The sequence below is a fragment of the Pristiophorus japonicus genome, chromosome 16 (genome assembly GCF_044704955.1).
Source record: "Pristiophorus japonicus isolate sPriJap1 chromosome 16, sPriJap1.hap1, whole genome shotgun sequence".
In the NCBI taxonomy this organism is placed as follows: domain Eukaryota; kingdom Metazoa; phylum Chordata; class Chondrichthyes; family Pristiophoridae; genus Pristiophorus; species Pristiophorus japonicus.
Window position 1 is genome coordinate 45,999,727 of NC_091992.1, and position 27,979 is coordinate 46,027,705.

Consider the following 27,979-nt stretch of genomic DNA (forward strand, 5'->3'; position numbering starts at 1 on the left):
AGGCGTAAGGCTTGCTGTTACCAGCGTAAGAGCTTTAAAACATAGAAAAATAAAATGTTATCACTCATTTATATATTAAAAACCCTGTCCACTGAGGTACGTTTATTTTTAGCCCTGTGAAATACATTTTTGCATAAAATATTTAATTCAATTGCATTTTAATTCATTTTAAATATGTAACATGTTTTTGAAATTTATTTTCAGTGTTTCTGGGGGGGGTGTGCCCATTCATACTTATCGCAGTTCCGTACATACGGACTTACTATAAGTGTGAATGGGAATCCCCCTACTCTGATAGGTTGGGCCGGCCCACGTGATCCCAGAGATCCATACGAAACCCGTACGATCCTGATACGTGGTCCATTACTCTGGCCTTCGCGTGGAGCCCCAGGACTACAAGTCGCTGAACCTCTGGGACCACCAGGTACTTTCGTAGAAATTATTGTGGTCGGAGGCATCTGCCCGCGGGAAGCCTCCGACCGCAATTTCTGAGCCATTATAAAATATGGTGTTTTTAGTCATGTGAAGCAGAGTGCAGATCTGTAGCAGCTGTCACAGAACAGGAGCAGTAATGCCCACTCTGGCGAAATAATCACAAGACACGCGATTTTTAATGAAAATTCCTCACAACTCGCGATGAGTGGTGATAATTTTCAGAAGTGGTGATATATTGTTTGCAAAAAGCTGTGACCTGTTAGAGATTAAATAAAGTGACTAATGACGTTTATAAAGCAAAAAATACCAACTCATGATTTCTTACTAAATCTTATGATTTTTCAGTGTTTGTCTTCTGATTTATGAGATGGCGTGGTTGGCATTATGAAGTTCAGCCATGATCTTATTGAATGGCGGAGCAGGCTCGAGGGGTCGTATGGCATACTCCTGATCCTATTTCTTAAGTTCTTAATATCGCCAGGCCAAACCAAACTGTTAAAATTTCATCAAAAACATCAGAAGAAGAGAGATATAGCCAGGTCCTCCCAAGGTAAAGGAAACTTGCCTTGATTTGGGCTGTTGCCAGAACACAGAAAGTTTGGGGGCATAGTTCAAATACCACCCACTGTTTAGCAAACTTGCAGAGCAGGAGTTGAAAAGTTGAATGTGCAGACCATTGACAAAGAGCCAAGCTCAATCACGGTCAGAGAGTATCGAACAATGCCTCAGTGTTTCCAGGGCAGGAAAATCTACCAGAACATGTGGAGAAGGAAGAGGATATGTGGAAAGGAAGTGTTCCTGAAGGCAAATTTAAATGAGATAATCAGAAGGAAATATAAAAAGTGCCTCAATAGTACACTGAATAGTGAGTGAGCCCAATTATAAGTAGCATTGTAAGTGAGGCTAATTATACACAGACTGAGAGTGACCCCAATTATACACAGACTGAGAGTGACCCCAATTATACACAGACTGAGAGTGAGCTCAATTATACACAGACTGAGAGTGATCCCAATTATACACAGACTGAGAGTGATCCCAATTATACACAGACTGAGAGTGACCCCAATTATACACACACTGTGACCCCAATTATACATAGACTGAGAGTGACCCCAATTATACACACACTGTGACCCCAATTATACACAGACTGAGTGACCCCAATTATACACAGACTGAGTGACCCCAATTATACACAGACTGAGAGTGATCCCAATTATACACAGACTGAGTGACTCCAATTATACACAGACTGAGTGACCGCGATTATAAATGGGATTATAGATTGGAGTTCACCATGTATAAGTAATCAGGTTCAAAAGAAGATTACTGGACTCCCTGCAGTTCACTGTTCCTGTTGGTAAACTGCAAAAAGGTGATGTTTATCCGCTAGTGTGCAATGTCTGAATTACCGTATATACTCGCGTATCCTACGATCTCACATATCATGCGACCCCTAAATTTTCGTCCCCAAAACATGATTTTATCATATATCTCATGTATCATGCGAGTCACTTTTTTGAGATACCAGATGCCACTAGGCTAGGCTTTCAAACAAGTTTAACAAGTACCCAACACGTAACAAGTACCCTAACACATAACAACGATCGAATACAGACCTTAACAACCGAATCATGAAACATCGAGTGGATTCTGTTGTGAAAGCTGTTCGCGAATCGAACACCGATATAGCAATCATTCCAGCTGGCTTGACTAGCGTCGTTCAGCCACTTGACGTATCCATTAATAAGCCATTTAAAGACAATATAAGAAAGAAATGGAATGACTGGATGATGGAAGGAGAGAAATCATTTACGAAGGGAAGGAATATGAAGGCTCCGGATTTGCCTCTACTGTGTTTGCGGGTAAAAGAAGCATGGGCTGAGATAGATGGAGATTTGATTGTTAAAGCCTCTAATAATGCAGCAAACTTCAGAGGGAGTTGTGGGTGGCGATCTCTAGACCACAGCAAAGATACAGTACAAATGACAATAGAGGCTGCAATCCAGCCCAGGAGATACCTGCCGAGATTCAGCGTGGATACGGTCTGCTTAACAGCCTAACAGCCTAATCTTGGCCAGCACTTCACACCCGCAAATTTTGTATCTCGCGTATCATGCGACCCCCCAAATTTAGGTTACAATTTAGGTCTTCAAAAGTCGCATGATACGCGAGTATATACGGTAATTGCCTGTTATAATGATTTCTGCTGAAGAAATATTTTTCTTTTGAAAAGGAATTTCCTGATAATGCACTATAACAGCAGTATAATGTTTCTTTAATGTGCACACTTAGGGGGTGAAATGTGCGTACTCTGCGTCTCCCGTTGGCACCCCCAGGGGCGCAAATGAGTTTCCGCCTGGGCGCGGCGAGAACAGCGCCTCCCGCTAAATTGGGCAGGGGCTTTGCATAGAAACATAGAACATAGAAAATAGGTGCAGGAGTAGGCCATTCAGCCCTTCTAGCCTGCACCGCCATTCAATGAGTTCATGGCTGAACATGCAACTTCAGTACCCCCTTCCTATAGCAGCAGTGCTAGCATGTAGCTCTCGCTCGGCCGTGCCCGGCGATGATGATGTCATCAACATACGCATTGCCCCGTTACAGCCCCGGAAGCTCAATTGGGTTGTGACCCCTGTGTTCCGTTTAGGGTCAGTCGGGCGTCGGCTGGAGGGGCGCTAATTAAAGGCGTATCTTTGGGAAAAATTTTAGTCGGCCATTACTGTTTTCAGCTTATTTCCACATAGGCAGACAATCTTTTTCAGAGATTTCAGCAATTTTCAGTTGAAGGAGTCTTCTGGCTGTTAAACATTCCTGACTTTCATTGAGGGAAGATTTGAAAGGACAAACTTTATATGGCTGTGTTGGCACTCTCCCTCCTGCTCTGACGTCACCATCAGAGACAATGTAGGCAGAGAAAAAGGCCGAGAGAAAGGCAGCAAAATGCGGCCAGAGGAAGAAGGCCCAACAGGGCTGTCAACAGGAGCCCTTACCCTCCCAGGGTATTCCAGCAGCAGTTCTCATACATCAATTTCACTGAGGAACAGTGTGTTTAAAGGCTGCGCTTCAGCAAGGACGTGGTCACAGAGCTCTGCCATCTCCTGCAACCGAATCTCGAGCCTCAGACCAGAGTGAGGACGGCTCTCTGAGTGGCAGTCAAGGTCACCATCACGCTCAATTTCTACACCAATGCATCCTTCCAGGAAGCAACAGGAGACATCTCCAACATCTCCCAGTTTGGCATCCATTGCTCTATCCAGGAGGTCACAGATGCTCTGTACAGAAGGAGGAGGGACTACATTTCTTTCCCCATGACATAAGAACATAAGAATTAGGAACAGGAATAGGCCATCTAGCCCCTCGAGCCTGCTCCGCCATTCAACAAGATCATGGCTGATCTGGCTGTGGACTCAGCTCCACTTACCCGCCCCTCCCCGTAACCCTTAATTCCCTTATTGGTTAAAAATCTATCTGTGATTTGAATACATTCAATGAGCTAGCCTCAACTGCTTCCTTGAGCAGAGAATTCCACAGATTCACAACTCTCTGGGAGAAGAAATTCCTTCTCAACTCGGTTTTAAATTGGCTCCCCCGTATTTTGAGGCTGTGCCCCCTAATTCTAGTCTCTCCTACCAGTGGAAACAACCTCTCTGCCTCTATCTTGTCTATCCCTTTCATTATTTTAAATGTTTCTATAAGATCACCCCTCATCCATCTGAACTCCAACGAGTAAAGACCCAGTCTACTCAATCTATCATCATAAGGTAACCCCCTCATCTCCGGAATCAGCCTAGTGAATCGTCTCTGTACCCCCTCCAAAGCTAGTATATCCTTCCTTAAGTAAGGTGACCAAAACTGCACGCAGGTGACCAGAGAGAAGCAACCCGAGCGGACTTCCCCATGGTACAGGGCGCCATTGACTGCACCCACATCGCTTTGCGGGTACCGCATCACAATCCTGAGGTATTCCGTAACCGCGAAGGCTTGCACTCACAATGTGCAGTTAGTATGCGACCACACACGCAGAATCCTCACCGTCAATGCCCGCTATCCTGGCAGCAGCCACGATGCATTCATCCTACGCCAGACCGGCGTGCCAGCTCTCTTCCAGCCACCACATCAAGCTCGTGGCTGGCTGCTGAGACACAAGGGCTATCCACTCTCCCCCTGGTTCATGACCCTCCTCCGCAACCCCAACACGCGTTCCCAGCACTCATATAATGAGAGCCATGCTGCTACCAGGAACATCATTGAGCAGACGATTGGAGTGCTGAAGCAATGGTTCCACTGCCTTGACCACTCGGGAGGAGTCCTCCAATACTCAGTTGAGCGGGTGTGCCTATTTGTCATTCTCTGCTGCATGCTGCACAACCTGACCATCATGAGGGCACAGCCATTGCCACCAGGCATAGCTCCACCACCTCAGGAGGAGTAGGAGGAGGGGTAGGAGGAGGAGCAAGAGGAGGAGGAGTTTGAGGAGGAGCAGGAACAGCAACACCAACAACGGAGGAGGCTGTCACTCAATCGTGATTTTGCAAGGGCAGTCCGCGACCGTCTCATCAGACTTCGGTTCCAGTGAATTGCAGCCTACTTCCCGGTTGTTCTGCACGTCCCCATCAGCACATCAATTTCTCCTTCCATATCTCAGCCCCAAAACTGAAATGAGAAACACCACCAACGAAGGAACATTCCAATAAAAATTTATCTCATAACATTTAACAGTATCATAAACAACAATTATATTTAAGAATCACCTTTGTGCGATATCTTATATCTACTCTTAACATTCAGTTTACCTATTCTAGAGCTCCTCCACAGTGTGTCCCCTGTGGATGCAGCAGGGCTGATGGAAGGCTGCTGTGTGTCAGGGCCAGAGACTACAGATGGCCTTGCACGATGCCCTCAACCAGTTCTGGGCCTTCACAGGTGAGCCGCCAAATTGTGTAAAAGTATGGTGGACTTTAGCTGATTTCACAATGAAACACAAACCATTTAACTCTGAAACAGAAGGGGAGGGGGAGAGAGACAGACAGACACATATGTCATCTACCTATATGTATGACGCTACTGCTGCAGTAAACATTGCCAATATTGACAAATAACTATCTATTTATCTCTACTATTATCAAAAAAATGATGTTCTAGAGTTGTACAAGTAATAATGACAAGAGGCAACATGCACTAACAATTTAAATGTCCATACTCAGAACAAAATCCTTTGGCAAAATTTATTTCCTTTGAGTACTCGACACCCGCCCCCCCCTGCCCCCCCACTCCTTTACTCCCTCCCATTACTGATAGAGAAGTGCGAGTGCCAACCATCGAATGAAACTGTGTGTGTGTGTGTGTGTGTGTGTGTATAATCGTGTGTATGTATATTTACGTGTGTGTGTGTATTTGCGTCTGTACCAAGGGCGTAGCCAGGGGGGGCACTTGGCCATGGCCACCCCTAATCAAAAATAATAGTATTAAATTGTTCATGTGAAAAGCTTAAAATTTGATTATTAATTTGGATGAAAGAAATGAAAGACGAGTCTAACACATATGCAGTATAAAGTGTAGTTTTTATAATAAAATGTCAAAAACTATTTAATTACATTTAACCACATTCTTATGATGGTGCTCCATCTATGGTGGAATGTGTCATATGATTCGTTACGCTCGCAAAAAAACATAATCCAAATATATTATTCACCATTGCTTTTGCATAGAGAAGCACTTGTTGCAAAGACATTACCGCTAGATTTAAAATCTGTGTTGAAGCTCAAGTTGTTAATATTGTACATTATATAAAATCAAGGCCTTTAAAAACTCGCTTGTTTAAACAGCTCTGCAAAGCTATGGATGCACAGCACGAATGTTTACTTTTGCATACAGAGGTAAGATGGATTTCAAGGGGAAAAGTCTTATGTCATGTATTTGAACTTAAAGAAGAATTGTCACTATTTTTTGAAAGAGAAGGAAACGATATCTTTTGCAAATACCGTAAGTGAAATGTGGTGTGCTAAGTTAGCATATTTGACAGGTATATTTAATTGTCTTAACAGCGTTAATACCAGTATGCAAGGGCGAAATGAAAACATTCTCACCTCTACAGACAAGCTATTAGTTTTCAGAAAAAAAATTATATCTGGAAAAAGAGAGCAACAGAAAGAAATCTTGAAATGTTCCCTTTGATACCAAATCACAGTATTAAAAAGGTTGATCCTATCGTGTTAGAGCATTTGGCATCACTGGAAGACAACATTAAAAAATATTTTCCATCTTTGGATGTAGAAAAGTAAGATTGGGTAAGAAATCCATTTTCTCCAATTAGTATGTCAGATTTTGATTTTACATTGCAAGAAGAAGAAGAATTGACTTCTGTTTCTACAGACCGCGGTCTTAAAATGAAACATGTCTCTTGATGCGTTCTGGATTTCTATTAAAGAAGAATATCCTGCAATATCAAAAAAGGCCTTGATAATTCTGATGCAGTTTTCAACATCATATCTCTGCAAATTAGGATTCTCAACTCTTACGAACATCAAATGCAAAAAACGGGCAAAACTTAGCGAACTTGAACACGAAATGAGAGTCGTCTTATCGGTTTTACACCCTAATATTAGTGACATAACTCAAAAAAGTCAGGCTCAAGTACCACATTAAAATACTAATTAATCTATAATTAATGTGAGGAATTATTATTATAGTTTATTATTTTAGTGTTACTTTCAGAATAAAAAATAATTAATAACATACATGTGTACAATGTTGTATATCTTCATATACTGTGATTAATAAAATGTTTTTTAAATTTTCTGAAACTTGCTTTTTTTTTTAACCTGTGTTCACCTTTTAATCCCTTCAAATGTACCAAGTGTACTGCCAAAAATTCTAATATTCGAAAGTGTGCCACGAACACAAAAAGGTTAAGAACCACTGCTCTAAGGTCTCTGAGCTAGTGCCTGCGGGTGAGAGATGCAATGATGCAGTGCTTGGGTTCTCCTCCTCTTCTCCCTCGTCTGCATCATGGGGGGCTCAGGGACAGGCTGGTCATCTGCTTGCTGACTACCTGAAAAGATAAATGGCACAAGACTCATGTTAAGGTGTGGGCAGGGGACAGGAATGCAGCAAGGAAGGCAGACAGTGTCAGGAGCTGGAAACTGATAAAGCCGTCTGGTGTGACAGGGAAATGGGATGAGAAAAGGAGAGAAGATGAAGATACCGTTGTTGCCCTCAACGGGGTCGATGTCACCGACGGCTGTGGTGCCCACCTGCAGGCCAATGAGACATAGCACTCGCTCCATCAGGTCACACAGCTCCTGGAGCTGAGGTTCACACCCGCCAGTCCTCTGCTACTCCCTTTGATAATGTGCCATCTTGGCCTGCAAAAGAAAGGAATGTGTGAGAGGCAGAATCCAGCTTTGTATGTGAGAGATATGCCTGCCGTCGTTGAGTAGCTCTGAATGTAGGCAAGGCGTGAAATGAGGATGTGATTTTCAGTAGCTGCATATGTTTGGTGGGTGAGTGGTGGTTTGCACAGTGTGCACAGACAGAGGTTCAAAGGCTGGAATATAGGAGGTGTGGAAGCATGTACTCACCTTGAGCACCCCACTGAGGTCATTGAATGTCTTCCGGCACTGTGTCAGGGTTTAATTGACACAAGGCTGACCGACACCTCATCGCCACTTCTCTCCACATGGCCGTGAACCTATGGCAATATCCTCCTTCCAGTTGCGGGGAACACTGCATACCTTCTTCTCCCCACCAATGCCTTCAATGCCACGTCATTAAATAGCCTTGCCCTCTTCCTGCCAGCTGGATTTGTAAGAGCCATCCCAGAAACTTGTTGCACTTGCTCACAACTCTCCCACAAATGCAGCTGAAAATGAGCAGGTGCAGTTTGATATAACCTCCCCTTTAAGAGCTGGAATGAGCAAGTATAAAGGATTGAAGGATGGTTGCTGAATACTAGTCACCTGAAATTGGGTGGCGTCATGCCACTAGCACCCTTGCAGTGCCTCACTGAGGTCATTAGCGCCTCATTTACCGCCCCCTTCCTTCCTGCGGTGCTAAAGCCCAATTCAGAACAAGTTAGCAATTGTTTGCGCCTGGTGCTAACTTTTCAAAATTTAAAAAGTTAACACCCTAAATGGGGCATTACTGAATTTCCCCACCCTTGGAGTTGTTGAAAACATCATACAGCTTCAGCCCTTTCCAAGTTTTTTGTTTTAAACATCAAAATTATGAGGGACTTTGATGAGGAAATTCTAGTCGGTGAGTCAGTAACTAGAGGACATAAATTTAAGATCATCCCCAAAACAATATAAGAAGAGGTTGGCAGAATGATTCGACTGGAATGGGGTATTGGGTCATGGAAAGCCCGACTGGAAACTGTTATTTATGTAAACTTGTATTTACTCTGTACAGCCACCAGAGGGCTCATCCTCTGGAGTCCCAAGGGATCCCATAATCCCTTGGGAGCACAGGTATTTAAGGATGCTTCACAGGTTGGAGAGACACTCTGGTGACCTGCAATAATGGACTAAGGTCAGACTTTACTTTGAGCTCACAGTGTTCAGTCTGACTCTTTCTCCATACACAACAACTGTCGATGAGATACAGATAGTGAACCCAAAGATGCAGAGAACAGTGGGCATCCTGGAGAAATTCTCAGAGGGAGACAATTGGGAAACTTTTGTGGAGTGACTCGACCAATACTTCGTGGCCAATGAGCTAGATGGGGAAGGGTGCGCTGCCAAACGAAGGGCGATCCTCCTCACCATCTGTGGGGCACCAACGTATGGCACCAACGTATGGCCTCATGAAGAATCCGTTTACTCCAGCAAAACCCACGGAGAAATCGTATGACCAGTGCACACTGGTCCGAGAGCATTTGAACCCGAAGGAAAGCGTTTTGATGGCAAGGTACCGGTTCGACACCTACAAAAGGTCCGAAGGCCAGGAAGTGGCACGTTATGTCGCCGAGCTAAGACACCTTGCAGGATATTGCGAATTTGAAGGACATTTGGAGCACATGCTCAGACACTTTTTTGTACTTGGCATTGGCCACGAAACCATACTTCGCAAACTTTTGACTGTAGAGACCCCAACCTTGAGTAAGACCATAGCGATAGCCCAGGCGTTCATTGCCACCAGTTACAATACGAAGCAAATCTCTCAGCACACAAGTGCTGCTACAAGTACTGTGAACAAAGTGACGTTGTTTACAAATCGTAACGTACAGGGCAGGTCACACATACCTGCAGCTACACGTCCGCAGATGTCTCAGAATCCATCATCAAGGGTGATGAATGCAAGGCCATTAACACCTTGTTGGCACTGCAGGGGTGATCATTGTTTCCATTCATGCCGATTCAAAGAGTACATTTGCAAGAGCTGTGGAACAATGGGACACCTCCAAAGAGTGTGCAGGTGAGCTGCAAAGCCTGTTAAACCTGCAATCCACCATGTTGCAGAGGAGGGCAGATCCACAGAGGATCACGACGAACCACAGCCTCAGATCGAGGAGGCAGAGGTACATGGGGTGCACACATTCACCACGAATTGTCCCCTGATAATGCTGAATGTTGAACTAAATGGACTTCCGGTGTCAATGGAGCTGGACACGAGCGTGAGCCAGTCCATCATGGGCATAAAGTTTTTCGAACGGTTGTGGTGCAACAAGGCCTCAAGGCCAATCTTAACTCCAGTTCGCATGAAACTAAGAACTTACATGAAAGAACTGATTCCTGTAATTGGCAGTGCTACCGTAAAGGTCTCCTATAATGGAGTGGTGCACAAGCTACCACTCTGGGTGGTACCGGGGGATGGTCCCATGCTGCTCGGCAGGAGCTGGCTGGGAAAGATATGCTGGAACTGGGACGACGTCCGAGCGCCATCGCCCGCTGACGACACTTCGTCTGTCCAGGTCTTAAACAAATTTCCTTCGCTGTTCGAACCAGACAACGGGAAATTCCAAGGAGCAAAAGTACAGATCCACCTAATTCTGGGGGCGCGACCCATCCATCACAAGGCGAGAGCTGTACCGTACATGATGAGAGAAAGGGTAGAGATTGAGCTAAACCGGTTGCAATGAGAGGGCATCATTTCCCCGATCAAGTTCAACGAGTGAACCAGTCCTATCGTCCCAGTCCTCAAGGGAGATGGCACCGTCATAATCTGTGGCGATTACAAAGTAACTATTAATTGTTTCTCCCTGCAGGGCCAATACCCACTACCAAAGTCCGACGTCCTCTTTGCAACGCTGGCGGGAGGAAAGTTGTTCACGAAGCTGGATTTGACTTCAGCCTACATGATGCTGGAACTGGAAGAATCTTCGAAGACCCTCACCTGCATTAACATGCACAAAGGGCTTTTTGTTTATAACAGATGCCCATTTGGAATCTGATCGGTGGCGGCGATATTCCAGAGAAACATGGAAAGCATACTGAAGTCGGTCCCGCACACTGTGGTCTTCCAGGATGACATTTTGCTCATAGGTCGGAACACAGTTCAGCATCTGCAGAACCTGGAGGAGGTTCTTAGTCAACTCAACCGTGTGGGGCTCAGGTTAAAACGCTCGAAGTACGTCTTCCTGGCGCCTGAAGTGGAGTTCCTGGGAAGGAGGATTGCGGCGGACGGCATCAGGCCCACCAACTTGAAGACGGAGGCAATCGAGAATGCACCAAGGCTGCAGAAAGTGACGGAGCTGTGGTCATTTCTGGGATTCCTGAACTACTTTGGTAACTTCTTACCGGGTCTCAGCACACTGTTAGAACCACTGCATGTCTTACTATGAAAAGGGGATGAATGGGGTTGGGGCAAAAGCCAAGAAAATGCCTTTGTAAAAGCTAGAAAATTGTTATGCTCAAATAAATTGCTTGTGTTGTATGATCCATGTAAGTGTTTGGTACTAGCATGTGATGCGTCGTCATATGCCGTCGGGTGTGTATTGCAACAAGCTAATGATTTTGGGAGACTGCAACTGGTTGCTTATGCATCCAGGAGTCTGTCTAAGGCTGAGAGAGCCTACAGCATGATTGAGAAAGAAGCATTAGCGTGTGTCTATGAGGTAAAGAAAATGCATCAATACTGGTTTGGGCTAAAATTCGAATTGGAAACTGACCATAAGCCACTTATATCCCTGTTCTCCGAGAGTAAAGGGATAAATACCAATGCATCGGCCCGCATCCAGAGATGGGTGCTCATGCTGTCTGTCTACAACTGCACCATCCGCCACAGGCCAGGAACAGAAAACTGCACCAATGCTCTCAGTAGGCTGCCATTGCCCACCATGGGGGTGGAAATGGCATAGCCCGCAGATCTAGCCATGGTTATGGAAGCATTTGAGAGTGAGCAATCACCCGTCACTGCCCGGCAGATCAAAACCTGGACAAGCCAGCACTCCTTATTATCTCTAGTCAAAAGCTGTGTGCTTCACGGGAGCTGGTCCAGTATCCCAGTGGAAATGCAGGAAGAGATAAAGCCGTTCCAGCAGCACAAAGATGAAATGGCTATACAGGCAGACTGCCTTCTGTGGGGCAATCGAGTAGTGGATCCCAAGAAGGGCAGTGACACCTTCATCAATGACCTCCACAGTACCCACCCAGGCATTGTAATGATGAAAGCAATAGCCAGATCCCACATGTGGTGGCCCGCTTTCGATGTGGACTTAGAGTCCTGCATTCACAGATATAATACATGCTCGCAGTTAAGCAATGTACCCAGGGAGGCACTGCTAAGTTTATGATCTTGGCCCTCCAAACCGTGGTTTTGGGGTACACGTTGACTATGCAGTCCCGTTCTTGGGTAAAATGTTCCTTGTGGTTGTAGACACATACTCCAAGTGGATTGAGTGTGAGATAATGTCAGCTAGCACGTCCGCTGCCACTACTGAAAGCCTGCGGGCTATGTTTGCCACACACAGCCTACCCGATGTCCTGGTGAGCGACAATGGGCCATGTTTTACCAGTGCTGAGTTCAAAGAATTCATGACCGATAACGGGATCAAACATGTCACATCTGTCCCATTTAAACCAGCGTCCAATGGTCAGGCAGAGAGAGCAGTGCAAACCATCAAGCAAGGCTTGAAGAGGGTAACTGAAGGCTCACTGCAGACTCACCTAGCCCGAGTCCTGCTTAGCTACCGCACGAGACCCCACTCACTCACTGGGATCCCACCTGCTGAACTGCTCATGAAAAGAGTACTTAAGACAAGGCTCTCGTGAGTTCACCCTGATCTACATGAACAGGTAGAGAGCAGGCGGCTTCAACAAAGTGCATACCATGATAGCGCAAATGTGTCACGCGAGATTGAAATCAATTATCCTGTATTTGTATTAAATTATAGACACTGTTGTGATCAAAGAGGGGAGCAAAGTGTTTGGGTCAAACTTTGAAATGGACTCATTCACCAGAAACATTTGGACCAAATCAAACTCAGATTCACAGACTATCCTGAGCAACCCACCTTGGACCCCACCTTTTTTGATCCCCCAACATACACACCAGTGGCAACCGGCAACTGTGGTTGACCACAAAGCAGAACCCATGACCCACAGCAGCCCAGCAGGGCCCAACACACCAGGCAGCCCAGCAAGGTCAGTTGCACAACAGCCCAGCGAGGGCCCAACAAATGATTCAACAACACCAGCTTTCACACCAAGATGATCAACCAGGGCAAGAAGGGCCCCAGATCAACTCACATTGTAAATAGTTACACTATTGACTTGGGGGGGGGGGGGGGGGGAATTATTGTTATATATGTAAACTTGTATTTACTCTGTACAGCCACCAGAGGGCTCATCCCCTGGAATCTCAAGGGATCCCATAATCCCTTGAGAAGACAGGTATTTAAGGAGGCTTCACAGGTTGGAGAGGCACTCTGGAGACCTGCAATAAAGGACTAAGGTCAGACTTTACTTTGAGCTCAGTGTTCAGTCTGACTCTTTCTCCATACACAACAGAAACAATGATGGGAGCAGAATCCTTAATAGCCTTTAATAAGGAAATGGATAAATATTTGAAAATGAAATAAATGAAAGGGTACAGGGATAGGGAAGGGGAATGGGACTAAATAGATAAATCTTTCGGAGTGTCGGCACAGACACGCTGGCCATAGGGACTCCTTCCGTGCTGTAAAGTGTGGGAAGGGATTCAGTATATCATCCTGCCTGCTGAGACACAAGCGAGTTCACACTGAGGAGAGGCCATTCACCTGCTCCAAGTGTGGGAAGGGATTCAGTACATCATCCTGCCTGCTGAGACACCAGCGAGTTCACACTGGGGAGAGGCCATTCACCTGCTCTCAGTGTGGGAAGGGATTCCTTGTTGCCCCCAAAGGAAGTGGAGTGTAGGAAATTGCACTCCGCTTCCATTGAGGGGTGGTAAGGCCAATTCTGCGGCGGGAGCAGGACTTCCACGCTGGGGGCTAAAATTCCCGGCCCCAGAAGGTTACCGCCCCAAGATGGGAGTCTGTGCGGGGAGGCAGAGGGAAGTGGAGGGGAGATGGGGGCGGGGGATGGAGGAGAGAGTGGTGGAGGTGGGGGGGCGGAGAAACCCAGGGCGGGGGACGGGAGGGGCCACACTGCAGCGGAGGTCTGGGGGTGGGAGGGGTGAAGTGTGTTGGAGGGGCGGGCCTGGGGGCTCTGTGCCTCGATGCGGGAAGTGTTCGGAGTAGGGTGGACGGGTTGACTGTGCAGATGGCGGTTGGTGGATGTGGTGTGGTTGGCGTGGTGGGGGCGTGGCTCCGGGATGGCCAGGGCTGGGGGCTCGACTTCCGGGGGTGTTCGGCAGGATTCTGACGGGACGGGGGGGGGGGTTGGGTGCGGGGGGGTGTTCCGGTGTTGGGTGGGTCCGGAGCCGGCGGGTAGGGGGGCTGGTGGCACGGTCTTGGGATGGGGGGTGGACTGTTTGGGGCTGGGATGGGGAGAGACTTATTCACTCAGGGAGTTGTTGGCCTGTGGGGTTCCCTGCCACGGAGAGTTGTTGATGCCAGTTCATTGGATGTGTTCGGGAGGGAGTTGGATGTAGTCCTTGTGGCCGGGGGATGTCAGGGGGTGTGGAGGGAGCGTGGGGGGGGGGGGGGGGGGAGGTGCTGGGGTGGGTGATCAGCCATGATCTTGTTGAATGGCGGTGCAGGCTCAAAGGGCCGAATGGCCTACTCCTTCACCTATTTTCTATGTTTCTATGTAAAATTCTATAATTCAATCTGTCTGGGAATTGGCAATTGATGTGTTTTCCAGACAAGCATAATTCACGACTGAGTAGGCTACAGGTTTGTAGATGCCAGTAGATGAATATTCTGAAAATGGGAATACAATTTGACAACACAAAGAAGACAATTTTAAAAGTCGGATACATATATATATATATATATATATATATATATATATGTGTGTATGCAATCGGTAGCTCGTCCGACATTCACAAGATCCAATTAGCACATTATAGAATCTCAGCAATGGAGGTGCCAAATATAATTTAAAAACTTCCCATTAATTACTCACTCACTCAACCATGGAAATGGAGCACTTTGAACTTTGGGCGATGCATGCTTTTGATCACTCAGTTAGAAACTAATAACATCAGCTTTTAATATAAAACAAGCACATTTAAAATCAAACAGCTTTTACAGCACTCAGTACATCATTTCGTGATTGTAGCAGCACAGAAATCATGTCCATAGAGCACTTGATTCTTGATGTATATCCTTCTCCAAATCGCACTCAATCATTTTTCTGAACTGGCTTATTTCTCCAGCTCCTTTAAAAGGGAGTGAACACAATATGAGCCTCCTTATCTGTGAAGCTAGTCCACATGTGCTGGTTCTATAAGTTATTACCTTCTCCGAGCAACTTTCTTTATCCCTCAGGGAATAAGATGGAGCGGTAACAGCTAATGTCCATTCATAGAGATTATGGACTTCAAAGGAATAATAAATGCTGCTTGTTCATTTTATTTATTGGTTTCTGCTAGAGACTTGGAGCCATGGTTCCTTCAGAGGATCAGAAGTTCATTGGGGACCAGGCCAGGAATGAAATAGTGATTTGAGAGAAATGAATGCGCAGTTCCAGCAGAGAGATGGGAGTGGAACCCACGGGGCCTGCTTGCTGTGTGATGCACTGGTCCAGCCTTCTGTTTCCTCCATCTTTATTTAACTTAAGAATTAGACTGTCAAAACAAGGAACAGACTGAGGTCAAAAGGGCTCCTGCTGTTCCGAACCATGCGCCCTTGTGGAAAAAAACAGAAAGAATAGAACATAAGAAATAGGAGCAGCAGTAGGCCCGACGGCCCCTTGAGCCTGCTCCGCCATTCAAAAAGATCATGGCTGATCATCGACCTCAACTCCATTTTCTCGCCCGATCCCCATATCCCTTGGTTCCCATAAAGTCCTAAAATCTCAATCTCAGCCTTGAATATACTCAATGACTGAGCATCCACAGCCCTCTGGGGTAGAGAACGCCAAAGATTCACCACCCTCTGAGTGAAGAAGTTTCTCCTCATCTCAGTCCTAAATGGCCGACTCTTTATTCTGAGCCTGTGACCCCCCTGGTTCTAGACACTCTAGCCCGGTAAAACAGCTTCTCAGCATCTACTCCGTCAAACCCTCTCAGAATCTTATATGTTTCAATGAGATCGCCTCTCATTCTTCTAAACTCCAGAGTGTATAGGCCCAACCTACTCAATCTCTCCACTAGGACAATCTTCTCATCCCAGGAAACTGTCTAGTGAATGAAAGGAAGGAAGGAAGTTCTGGTCACCACATTACAGGAAAGATGTGATTGCACTAGAGAGGGTACAGAGGAGATTTACAAAGTTGTTGCCAGGAGTGGAGAATTTTAGCTATGAGGGAAGATTGTATAGGCTGGGGTTGTTTTCTTTGGAACAGAGGAGGTTGATGAGAGACTGGATTGAGGTGTATAGAATTATGAGGGATCTAGATAGATTGGATAGGAAGGACCTATTTCCCTTAGTAGAGGGGTCAATAACCAGGGGGCATGGATTTAAAGTAATTGGTAGAAGGATTAGAAGGGAGTTGAGAAGAACATTTTTAAACCAGAGAGTAGTGGGGATCTGGAACTCACTGCCTGAAAGGGTGGTAGAGGCAGAAATGCTCATCACATTTAAACAGTACTTGGATATGTACTTGTAGTGCCGTAACCTACAGAGCTACGGACCAAGAGCTGGAAAGTGGGATTAGACAGCATAGCTCTTTTTCAACCGGCACAGACAGGATGGAGTGAATGGCCTCTCGTGTTGTAAATTTCTATGATTCTATGATAAAGAAAGAATACCACCTGAGAGGCCTGAGTTTAAAGTCTTTTCCAAAAGACAGTACCTCACTCCCGCACTGAAATGTCAGCCTAGATTATAAGTTCAAATCTCTGGGCTGGGCCAGGCCTTGAACCCATGACTTTCTGACTTAGAAGCAAGCGTGCTACCAACTGAGCCACAGCTGATACCTAATGATCCAGTAGGTTGTGGACCAAGGGAAAACACAGAGCGGTTCTTATTCCCAATTTTCTTCGCTCCGCTCCGATTGTGCAGTTTCACGGGCACCAGCTGACATCCATCACCTCGCCCAGATGACATGTGAGTCCAGACAGTGAGTGTTGAAGGCCATTCACATGTGGGAGCATCACCACCATCATGGTTGTCACACAACCTGCACACGCTCACACTTCCAGTAGGCGATGCCTAGATAGCAAACAATAAGCAGGACTCCCAGGCTGACTTTTCTGTATGGGCTCTGAGACTAACTAGAGTGGTTGGTTCAGCATGGACTGGGACTTGAGCTTGGGTTTTCTGGTGTGTATTGCTTCGAACTACACCGGGTCAATGTTTTTCAGTACTTGGTCATCAGTGGGAACACAAGTTGTTTTTAATGAACTTTGTGAAACAAAACATTTTCATGTTCCAAATATGTCACATTATACAGCGTAGTACCAATTTTGATACTCCTCGATTAGAAATAAAATTGTTCTTTGCCAGAGGGCCATGATATTTTTTTAAAAAGAAACAAAACAGAGCAGTGTGCCATTGTAGAGCTCACGATTGTACCCACTACTGTTCCTTCCCTCAAACATATACAGGTGCATTGTGGTTGATTGAAACAAAGCAATGCCAACTTCATCAAATAAAGATTTATTTTCATATGCTGCATATCACTCGCTGCTTTGTAGATATTCTAATTTTTCACAGAAGCTGCAGAAAAGCAGTGTCAGTACATGGCCTCAGGCTTAGGCCCAAAAACTTCAGCATGCATGGCAACTGACAGCTTTTTATGGTGGCATTCAGCCTTTTAACTCCTGTGCCAGCTTCTCAGCATTTCACAAGATTTTTCGGGGCCGAAATTGCCCCTTTCGATAAGGCCTCTGACCACCTGAAAGCTGTGGCCATAATCTTCGTGGAGGGGCCACCATTTTAGAAATTGCCCTTCCTCAGGAGCGGATTCTACGCATCCCCGGGAGAAGGACATCCGCGCGGGAGAGATTGGGCTATTTGCCCAGCTCATGCCCAGCGAATGTCCTTCAAACTTTTAAGCCTGGTAAAGGCAGGCGTATAGCCTACTTTTACCAGCGTACCACTTTGAAAACATAGAAAAATTAAATGTAATCACTCATTTTTATATAAAAACCCCTTGTCCATTAAGGTAAATTTATTTTTAACCCTACTAAAACACATTTAAAAAAATTTCCCAAAATATTTTTTTCCTAAAACATTTAATTACATTTAATTTCAATTAATTTTATATATATGTGAGGTGTTTTAGTTATTTATTATACTGTGTTTCGGTGTTTTAGGGGGTTATTCTCATTGATAGTAAAGAGAGCCTGTACAAACAGAGCTCCCATTATTATCAATGAGAATACTAGATAGTGATTGGTGGACCAGGCCCATATGATTTCAGGATATGCGTTCATACGTGGAAGACAGGTTCCCATACGCCGCGCAGCGAATGAAGGCCTCCGACCGGAATTCTACGTTCCTCCAGGACCAACAGGTAGTTTTGTAGATTTTTTTCGGGTCAGAGGCGTTCGTAAGAAGGAAACCTCTGATCGCAATTTTTGGCCCGATCATCTTTTATTATCAGGGCTACCCCCAACTCCTTTTCCATTTCTGCCTGTCTCTTCGAAATATCAAGTACCCTGGAACATTTAGTTCGCAACCTTGGTCACCTTGTAACCATATCTCTGTAATGGCTATTAGATCAAACCCATTTATCTCTCTTTGTGCCACTAGTTCATCTTTCTTCTTACGAATACTTCGTGCATTCAGATAAAGAGCCTTTAATTTAATTTTTTTACCATTATTCCCTGTGTAATGGTTGGAGCTTCTTGACTGATTGTGGCCACCGTAGCTGTCATGATGTATTCCCGCCACTGGGTTTTCCAATTGGGCAGAGAGGCAGAAAGACAGGGGAGAGAGCCAGCAAGCAGCATGGTCTGCCTCCATTTTAGCCAGAACAATATGTAACTTTTGTTAATTAGAAACAAATCTTCTGTAGTAGCAAACCTTCCCAGAAGTAGTTATGTTAGTAACTTCTCCTTATTCAATCGTTCCAGAATTATTATATTTTATCTTTGATGTACAGTAAGGGATAAGTAACTTCTCTTTATTGCTGTTTTTATTCAATTGTTACTGTTGTACACTCTGACAGAAACCAGTATCCCCTGTTTCGACCTTATTCTCTGCTGCACTGCTACCGTTAAACTCTCTGTCCCTTCCTGTCACACCCCGCTTATTTTTACCCAGATCGCTACATTGCTCTATTGCTTTGACCTTTCTCTTTAGATTCCTCAATTTCCTCTCACCGGCCCCTCCCCCCCATTTTTTTAGTTTAAAGCCCCATCAACAGCCCCAGATCAATCAAACTGACAGTGAATAGTAACAAGATATGGAAGGATTGTTACGAGGTCAGTTTACCTGATCTCATTACTTATTATTTCCTATTGATTCAGTTGAATAACGATGTACAAGCTATTTCAGTAACAGCAGAGATTAGAATTCATTGTCTGACAAAGGAATTTGACTCAATCATGGCGAAGTTTGAAGCGCCATGGTCATTGACTCTGAGTACAAAGGCATCCGAAGCATGGATTAAACAATTATAAAGCTTTAAAATACAGGGGCCGAAATTGCCCCGCGCGCCGATCGGGGGTGGTAAACTTCTGCGCCGGAACCTTTATCGGCAGGCCTGGACGTCCGGCCCCGACACGGAATTGGGCACGTGCCCCCCTCCAAGGACGCGGAGTGCGGCCTCCGGCGTTCTGTGTTCTCGGAGGGGCGGGAGCGCTGCGTGGAGTGCAGAGCCGGGCTCCGGAGTAGAGCTACGCGGATGCTCAGTGTAGCGCAAACGTGCTATAATGCCCCATCCCTTCATTTAAAGGGCAGGGCCGCTGCGCACTCTGCGGGCCCTTTGGTGGCCGCCACTGGGCCACCAGGGACGCGATCGACCAGGCCAGTGGCCCGGCACCCATAACGGAGTAGATGCGAGTCACATGCGAGGGCCGCCATTGTCCGACAAATAAACATGGCGGCCTGCGCTGCAGAAGGCCTCCCCCATAAAGGGGCGTCTGGCGGTGGATGGCCGCCAGCTTCTCGCCCCGTGTACCACGAAGCTGGCAGTGACTTCCGCCGGTGCCATCCTCGTTGCCCGCCGGGCAATTTTCCATCGCGAAGCGCAAAGGGGTCGGTGTGGGGCGGTAAGGGGTCGGCGCGCACGCCAATGATGTCATCGGCATGTGTGCACCGGCCCAGGGTGCTAATCGCATGCCGCTACCAGCACATCGCCTCCCAAACCTCCAGGGCAATTTCCCAGGAGCCGCAATCACCCAGCCTCGCCCGAGCAAAAACTTCATAGCACCTCAGGGGGGCGCAACGGGGCTATAAAAAGGGGCAATTCTGGCCCCTTTGCCTTGAACTTTCACAGGGGGTCCTGTTCTGCTGTTTGTGGTTTCATTGGGCGATCCGCTGGACTCCCAGGTACTGCAGCAGGTTGAGAGAACCTCAACAAAACTTCAGAGCCAGTGTGTATAGCTCGTGCTTCCTGTAAGTGCCATATTTCCTGTAACACCTTCCCCATCACACTTTGTTGATTTGCACAAAACAGAATTTAACGAGTTCAATCAGTGTGAATCAATAGCCCGATAATAGGACAGCGTGCATTACATTGCTGTTATATTTCAGCACCTTTTGTTAAAGTCAAGTAAGACTGATGTGGGGATCATATTTCCAAGAGATGTGCGGGCACCTATCATGCCTGCTGAGGCAGATCCCCGGTGTCCCGACCTCCAATTTTGGGAGGGTTACCTTGCTGTCAGCAATCCGCAGTAGTGCTGTGGAGCCACTCCCAGCTCTACATGAAGGCAAGTATATTTTTAAAAAGCCAGGAAATTGGACCCCATTTTTCAAGCATAAAATAGGGGAAAAAATGTGCTAAGTATGTCTGAAATACATCTGTCACCATGATGGTAAAATTCAGACGTCCCTAAATCAGGCGCTTGGCCTCTCGCGTGTGATACTAAGGGGCCTAACTCCTGTTTCAGGACGTCTCTGCTAAACTGGTCAGCGCTGGTTTTCCTGGGTTTGCTGCGGCCTAACCAGCAGTAAGCGTTTTTTTTATATATTCACCTTCACGTGGAATCGGGTCCTGCTCCTCCCAGCTCCACAGCACTACTACGGGCTGCTGATGGCCCACCCGAGCCCCTTTCCCATTCTCCTTCCTGACCACAGAAAGACCACAGGGCTTTCCTGAAAGCTGCTGCCGGACCAAAATTGGAGGCAGAGCTGCCTCTGGAGTTGTGTCAAGCGCCCACAGTTTACCAGAAATATGTTGATGAGGTCCGATGTCCGGCGAGCCAGTGGGTTCTCGCACGGACTCCTAGCGTGTCGATCTTTTCTCGTCCTAGAACAGCCTATAACAACCTACATATATATATATATATGTGTGTGTGTGTGTCAGCTGTGGCTCAGTGGGTAGCACCCTGACCTGAGTCAGAAGGTTGTCAGTTCAAGTCCCACTCCAGAGACTTGTGCACAAAAACCTAAGCTGACACTCCAGTGCAGTGCTGAGGGAGTGCTGAACTGTCGGAAGTGCCATCTTTCGGATGAGATGTTAAACCGAGGCCCTGTTTGCCCTCTCAGATAAACCTAAAAGATTCCATGGCACCATTTCAAAGGGTAGCTGGTGAGTTATCCCCAGTGTCCTGGCCAATATTTATCCCTCAATCAACATCACAAAAACTGATTATCTGGCCATTATCACCTGTTTGTTGGAGCTTGCTGTGCGCAATGTTGGCTGCTGCATATCTCACATTACAACAGTGATTATACTTCAAAAAGTACTTAATTAGCTTTGGGCTGCCTGGTGGTTGTTAAAGGCGCTATACAAATGCAAGTCTTTCATTCTTTTTATAAAAATTTCCAATGGAGTATGTCCAAATATAACTGCTGTTCTGTACGTTCACCTTATGGTGAAATCAAGTAGTTTCTTGATCCGTATCCAGCTTACTTTCACCAAGTGTATGCTCAATCTGCCTTCAGAAAAATTGAAACAGGGTACATGTGATTAACACCGATATCTGGTTCAGGTCACAACGGGGTATTATTGATCTCAGGTTACACTTTCATAAAAATACATGTAGGAAAATGTGAGAGCCAACTCGCACAAAGGTCAAATGCTCAGACCACTTCCAGTAGCTACTGGCGCCATGGCAATTGAGAGAGTGTCTACGGCAGGTCTGAAATTCTAACAATGGAATAACACCTTAGTTATAAAACAGCATATCCTACGCGTCACCATATCTTACGCCATATATGGCACCAGCCACTGTGAGAACAGGCAGTGAGTGAGGCAGCAATGCTACTGTATGTTGGTAATAACTTCTCCTGAATCATTTAAAGAATAAGAAAAGTAAATGTTCCATCACTGACACATCCCTCACTGTGATAAACACAAAAAAAACACCAAAAGTGCTAATTACTAAGAAGGATAGAAAGAAGAAAGAAAGAGGTGCATTTATATAGTGCCTTTCACGACCACCGGATGTCTCAAAGCATTTTACAGCCAATGAAGTAATTTTGGAGTGTAGTCACTGTTATCATGTGAGAAATGTGGCAGCTATTTTGCACACAGCAAACTCTCATAAACAGCAATGTAATAATCACCTGATAAACAGGTTTTGTTATGTGATTGAGGAATAAATATTTGCCATGACACCGGGGATAACTTCTCTGCTCTTCTTCAAAATAGTGCCCTGAGATCTTTTACGTCCACCTGAGAGAGCAGACAGGGCCTCGGTTTAACATCTCATCTGAAAGACAGCACCTCCGACAGTGCAGCGCTCCCGCAGTACGGCACTGGAGTGTTAACTAGATTTATGTGCTTAAGGCTCAGAGGCGAGTGTGCTACCCAATGAGGCACAGCTGACACGCGAGTTTGAAGGTAAACTCCTAACTGATGCTTTGTTACCTGGGTGATGCCAACAGAAAAGATTAACTGTGATTAAGGAGAGATCGTCTTACTCCTCTGAGAACCCAAGATGTCAGCTTTGGCTCAGAGATAGCACTTTTGCCTCTGAGTCAGAAGGTTGTGGGTTCAGTCCACAGACTGGCACTTCAGTACAGTACTGAGGGAGTGCTGCACTTTTGGATGAGATGTAAAATTGAGGCCCTGTCTGCCCCCTCAGGTGGATATAAAAGATATATGGCATTATTCAAAGAAGATCAAGGGACTTCTCCCAGTGTCCTGGCCAAAATTAATCCCTCTGCCAACATTACTAAACTGGGTAATCTGGTCATGATCTCATTGCTGTTCGTGGGAGCCTGCTGTGTGCACATTTTCAACATTACAACAGTGACTACACTTCAAAAGCACTTCATTGATTGTAAAGCACTTTGGGACATCCTGAGATCGTGAATGGCACTATATAAATGCAAGTCTTTCATTCTTTTTGCTGACAGGAAAGGAAGTTGCTTCACTAAACCACCTCTTACTGTTCAAAGTACTTTTTAACCAACTGGCAAACCGAGATGTCAGCCAGACATTATGGCGTTTGTATTATCATCCCTTTTGATTAATGAGACGAAATGACACGAACAGGCTTTCAGTTCAAGGGGTCAGCATTTGGAATTTTATGTTAAATTGTTCTGACATACCTCTTGCAAAGGCCAGGAAAATAACCTCTGCCTGTTTAATCATGCCAGCACACGTTACCTTTCAAATCACTTTATTTTTAAGAATAAAAGTTTTAAAGACAGTAAGCCCACAGATCCGGACTATAAAAGACTTAAGTAACAAGAAAGTATGGAATGAGAAACGACCATTCAGCCCATCATGCCCACTCCTCCAACAGACCCACACAATCTGCCCTGTTGTGGCCACTTTCCACCCACTGAATCTCCTGAGGGAAGGTACCAGAAAGTGTCTTCCTTGCCCCAAATGTAAATCAAACGACTACTTGCATTAATATAATGGCTTTAACATAGTAAAACGTCCCAAGGGACTTCGTTGGAGAGTAATCAGACAAAAATTAACACTGAGCCAAAGAAAGTGAGAATTTGACAGGTGACTAGCAGCTTGGTCACAGAGGTAGGCTTTCGGGAGCGCCTTAAAGGAGGAGCGATGTGGGGAGGTTTGGGGAGGGAATTCCAGAGCTTGGTGCCTAGATGGCTGTAGGCACGACCACCACTGGTAGGGTGAAGGAAGTGGGGAGATGCACAGGGTTGGAAGAATGCAAAGTTCTCAGAGGGTTGACCGAATATCTTACATTACTATCTTACATATCTTACATCTCTTGACAAATTGCTATCCTTGACGTGACATGGTGTTAGCAGCCCAGGTACCATCATGTTCATTCTAACTAGCTTGAAACCATCAATTCCATTTCTAAGCAGATATTCATTCTACTCTAAGACATTCATCTAAGATTAACTGCTGCAGCCTGGACTCCCAGGTTCCCCATATTCATGAAGAGTTCCACTGCCCTATTTCTAGATTCTAAAAGATTGGCCTAGAAATCCCGGTCGAGCTCTTCCCGCGGGCAATCGACTGAAAAAGTTAAAAAAGATACGCACCTACTTGTTCCTGCTACGCCCGCTCGAACTTCCGATCCTGAGGCCTTCACTCCTACGCATCAGAACGCGTGCACGTTGGGACATCCGTATGCTGGAGCTGGAGTCACATGGCTCTGGGCAGCCAATCAAGGTACAGTATTTTCTCATTCATAATAATGGGAACTCCGTAAGTTGGAGTTCCCATTATTATGAATGAGAAAACCCCCCAAACATTCAAAACACTAATTAAAAAATAGAAAAATACACTACATATTTAAGATTCATTTAAATTAAAGTTCTGAAAAAATTTTATACTTTCCCGACTTTTTAAAAAGTTTTTTTAATTATGCCTTAAAATAAACTTACCGTAGTGGGGAAGGTTTTTAAACAATGAAATATATTTTCATATATGTTCATTTAATTTAATCCTTGCTTCCGCTCACCACTCCCCTCACTACAACCCGACCCTTGTGCCTTTTTCCTCTCACATACCCAAGAACTCTGATCTAGGGTGGCAGCAAGCTGAGACTGCAGGAGAGCAACACTGAGACATTGGGTCACTTTCGCCTATGCTGCAATGGAACCTGCGACATCGCCCATCACACACAGCATCATGGCTGGGCCCACAGGTTCTTTCATGGAGTTGCCCATCATCTCCATCCTGGAACTCATGGGTTCCAAGCTCTGTGCAAAACACCTGTGCAATGTTGGAGCCGGACTCCTCCACGCTCCTTGACACTGACAAAAGGCTCTCTGACAGACTTGTCTCCATCACTCTCCTCCACAACTTCAGGGACTGGCTGGCCAGGTTGGAACATCTCAGGATTGGTAATTGGCGCCCTCAAAGCCATGTGTGCTGTAAGAATCGGCAGAAACATCGACAGACTTCTAAACATTTTGGACTTTAAGTTCTGGATTTTGCTTTTCTATATTTTCTGTTACTACAGCCAGCATGACTCGGGACAGGCCCAAACATGTTCCACAGGAATACACGTCAGGTGGGCGGGGATGGGTTGATGGCTGAGATCGTAGGAAGATGGCTGATGGGACCCTTTGTCATGTAATGGGAACCCATCAGTGAGAGATCAAGTAAATTGGTCAGTGCTCAAGCCATCAAAATGAGTGAGAGCCCCAGAGCGCGGGAACCTCGGGTCAAAGGAAGCCATTTGGCCCCAGAAGAGCCTGGTAACAAAGGCACAGGCCGAAGATGTGAATCATTGCTCTTTAGTTCGACTGCCTCAGGCAAAGGATTGTTTTTTGGCGCGAAGAATTGAAGCATTTTTTTCAGGTATAAGAGACGGCAGTTGCAGCCATCTCTCTCTCGCTCCTCTTCTACGCTTGCTTGCTTTGTTCAACGCACTCATGGATCGAGCACTCCATCTGGGACGGAGAGAAGAAACCACCATCTATGAGCAATGAGAGCCTCGCGCATCAGGAGAAGCAGTGAGTAAGCCAGAGGGGTAACTGGTGAGCATTATCCCAGCCCACACATCTTTAAGACCACCGCATAATGTGAAGGGGCGTCGTGTGTCCCAACCAAGCCTTAGGGGTTTAGTGTAGAGGTTTCTGCTTGGATCATAGTATTACGCACAGTCTGTTGCACAGATTCGGTGCTGCCCTATTGAGCCAAGCAGGGGTGTTTCAGTCGTGGGTACTTCGCAATAGGGGCCTGTTCAGACAGGCTTGTGTTGTACTGTGTGTTTTTTTTTTTTGTTTTACACCACCAGGGTGTGTTTTCCTGGAAGCAGGTGTGTGCTTTAACTTGAATAAAAGCATTGTGATGATTGAGACCGAAAGATCTGTCTATAACCATGTATTCTGTTTACCATTATAATTCTCGAGTGTAGAACCGTTGTAAGCGGGGTGATTCGAAACCACCAAGGGCAAAACCACTTACAGTGTGCAGTCAATGGCGCCCTGCACCATGGGGAAGCCCACTATCCTGGTAAAAGCCACATGCATGCCCGTCCTGCTTCAGAGAGGAGGCAATGACGTCCTTTCTCCTGGAGTAGAGTGCCCCAGACTTCCCAGATGCAGCGATGGACGGCGAACTGGGGGATGTTAGTTATGTCGCCTGCTCCAGACTAGAAGGATCTGGTGGCAAAAAGTTGTGGGCCACGTGACCTTAAGGGTTATTGGAAGAGCAATCATTGCCCTGCTCTGAGGCTGCAGGTCTGGTTTGCAGGGGGTGTCAGATTTCTGTGACCACCTCCATAATGAAGCGGAGCCTCCGACTACACTGCTCCTGGCTTAAGTACAGGTGGGAGAAGTAGCTCCCTGAAGAGCCGAGGTGGGTAAGGCCTCCTGCTGAGAGCCCCCTTGCCCCTCCTCCTCTTCCCTCTGTGAGCATCTTGTCCTCTTCTTCGCTGTCTCCGCTCCATCTCTCTATCACCCTCGAGCGCGAGGGGGACTACAAGGGGGAAGCCAGTGGTGTGAGCAGAACCCTTTAAATGAGAAGCAAGGCATTCTCCACTTGCAGTAACACTGCCTGTCACCTCAGCAACTTTAAATAACTGTAGAAAGCTCCAAACAGTTGCACAAACTTACAGAGAGCCAGTAGAACTGATAGAGCAAGTCAGGTACAAGTTGCTGATGATTCCTTTAAGTGACGCTGGTGGGGGATCCTTCTTGCTGCTGAACGCTTGGTTAGCTGGTTATGATCAGGAGTTAAATGGAGCGGTGATGTTCAAAATAATAGATTATGCGTCAAATCAGCATTGCACTATCATTGATGCCACGATCGGCCTCACCAAAAGCTGTGGAGCGAGCGCAGGCAAATGGCAGCGCTACCCAGCACTCAAAATGGCGGCCGCCACGGGACACACCGAAAGCGATGCGGCCACCATTTTTTCACAAAATCGGCCTTAATGTCCGCCGCTAAACCACCGCATTTCATAGCCATTGGGCCCGAACTTGGTTGACTCTAAGGCCCGTCCGTTTCTCGGCAGTCCCCAGGCGGCACCTACCTTTTTGCCGCCCGCTGCCGCTGGGGCCAGCGTGAAGCGAGTTTCGCCGCGGTTGTATCGGCGTCAGCGGGAGGCGGAAGCAGTGGGCGGTAGGTGCAGGCCTCTCGATTCAGAAAACGTCGGAGGCCGTGCACCGCGCGTGCGCGAGACTTGGGGAGTTTTTTTTTGTAGTTTCATTTGCCAGCTAACGTCAGTGTTGCCGCGATTCGGGCTGATGGGACATCTGCGCATGTGCTTGAATGCTGATCACTCCTTTGCACCTACCAGTTGGAAAGGGGAGAGTGTTGGAAGTACAGAGCTACAAAGTAATCACAGGTCATCCATCAAGGGAATTAAAATGAGTGGACAACAAGCTTCAAGGAAGACTGTTAAACCAAGCCCAGAGCTCCCTGATTTAATGATGAAGAACTGGAAGAGCTTGTATCAGAGATGGAGCGCAGGTACAAAGACCTTACCCGGGATGGTTGTGGAAAGCCTCCACCACCCCAATACAGACGCATTTGGAGAGAGATTGGTGAGGCCGTGTCCTCAA

The 27,979-nt window shown here is 46.2% G+C and overlaps 1 protein-coding gene across 4 annotated transcripts in view; it reads right to left on the minus strand.

The window, feature by feature from the left end:
- fkbp6 (FKBP prolyl isomerase 6) overlaps positions 1–27,565 on the minus strand; it is a 116,694-nt gene extending 89,129 nt beyond the window's left edge. The window contains exons 1-2 of one of the 4 annotated variants that reach the window (XM_070857283.1): positions 27,448–27,565; positions 5,235–5,436 (exon numbers count right to left, since the gene is read on the minus strand). The gene's annotated coding sequence lies outside the window, so the exon portion shown is untranslated. Of the gene's footprint in view, positions 1–5,234; positions 5,437–27,028; positions 27,257–27,447 lie in introns of those variants that run through there. The other 3 variants (XM_070857285.1, XM_070857282.1, XM_070857284.1) reach the window with 3 other exon arrangements.
- Positions 27,566–27,979: the final 414 nt, after the last annotated feature.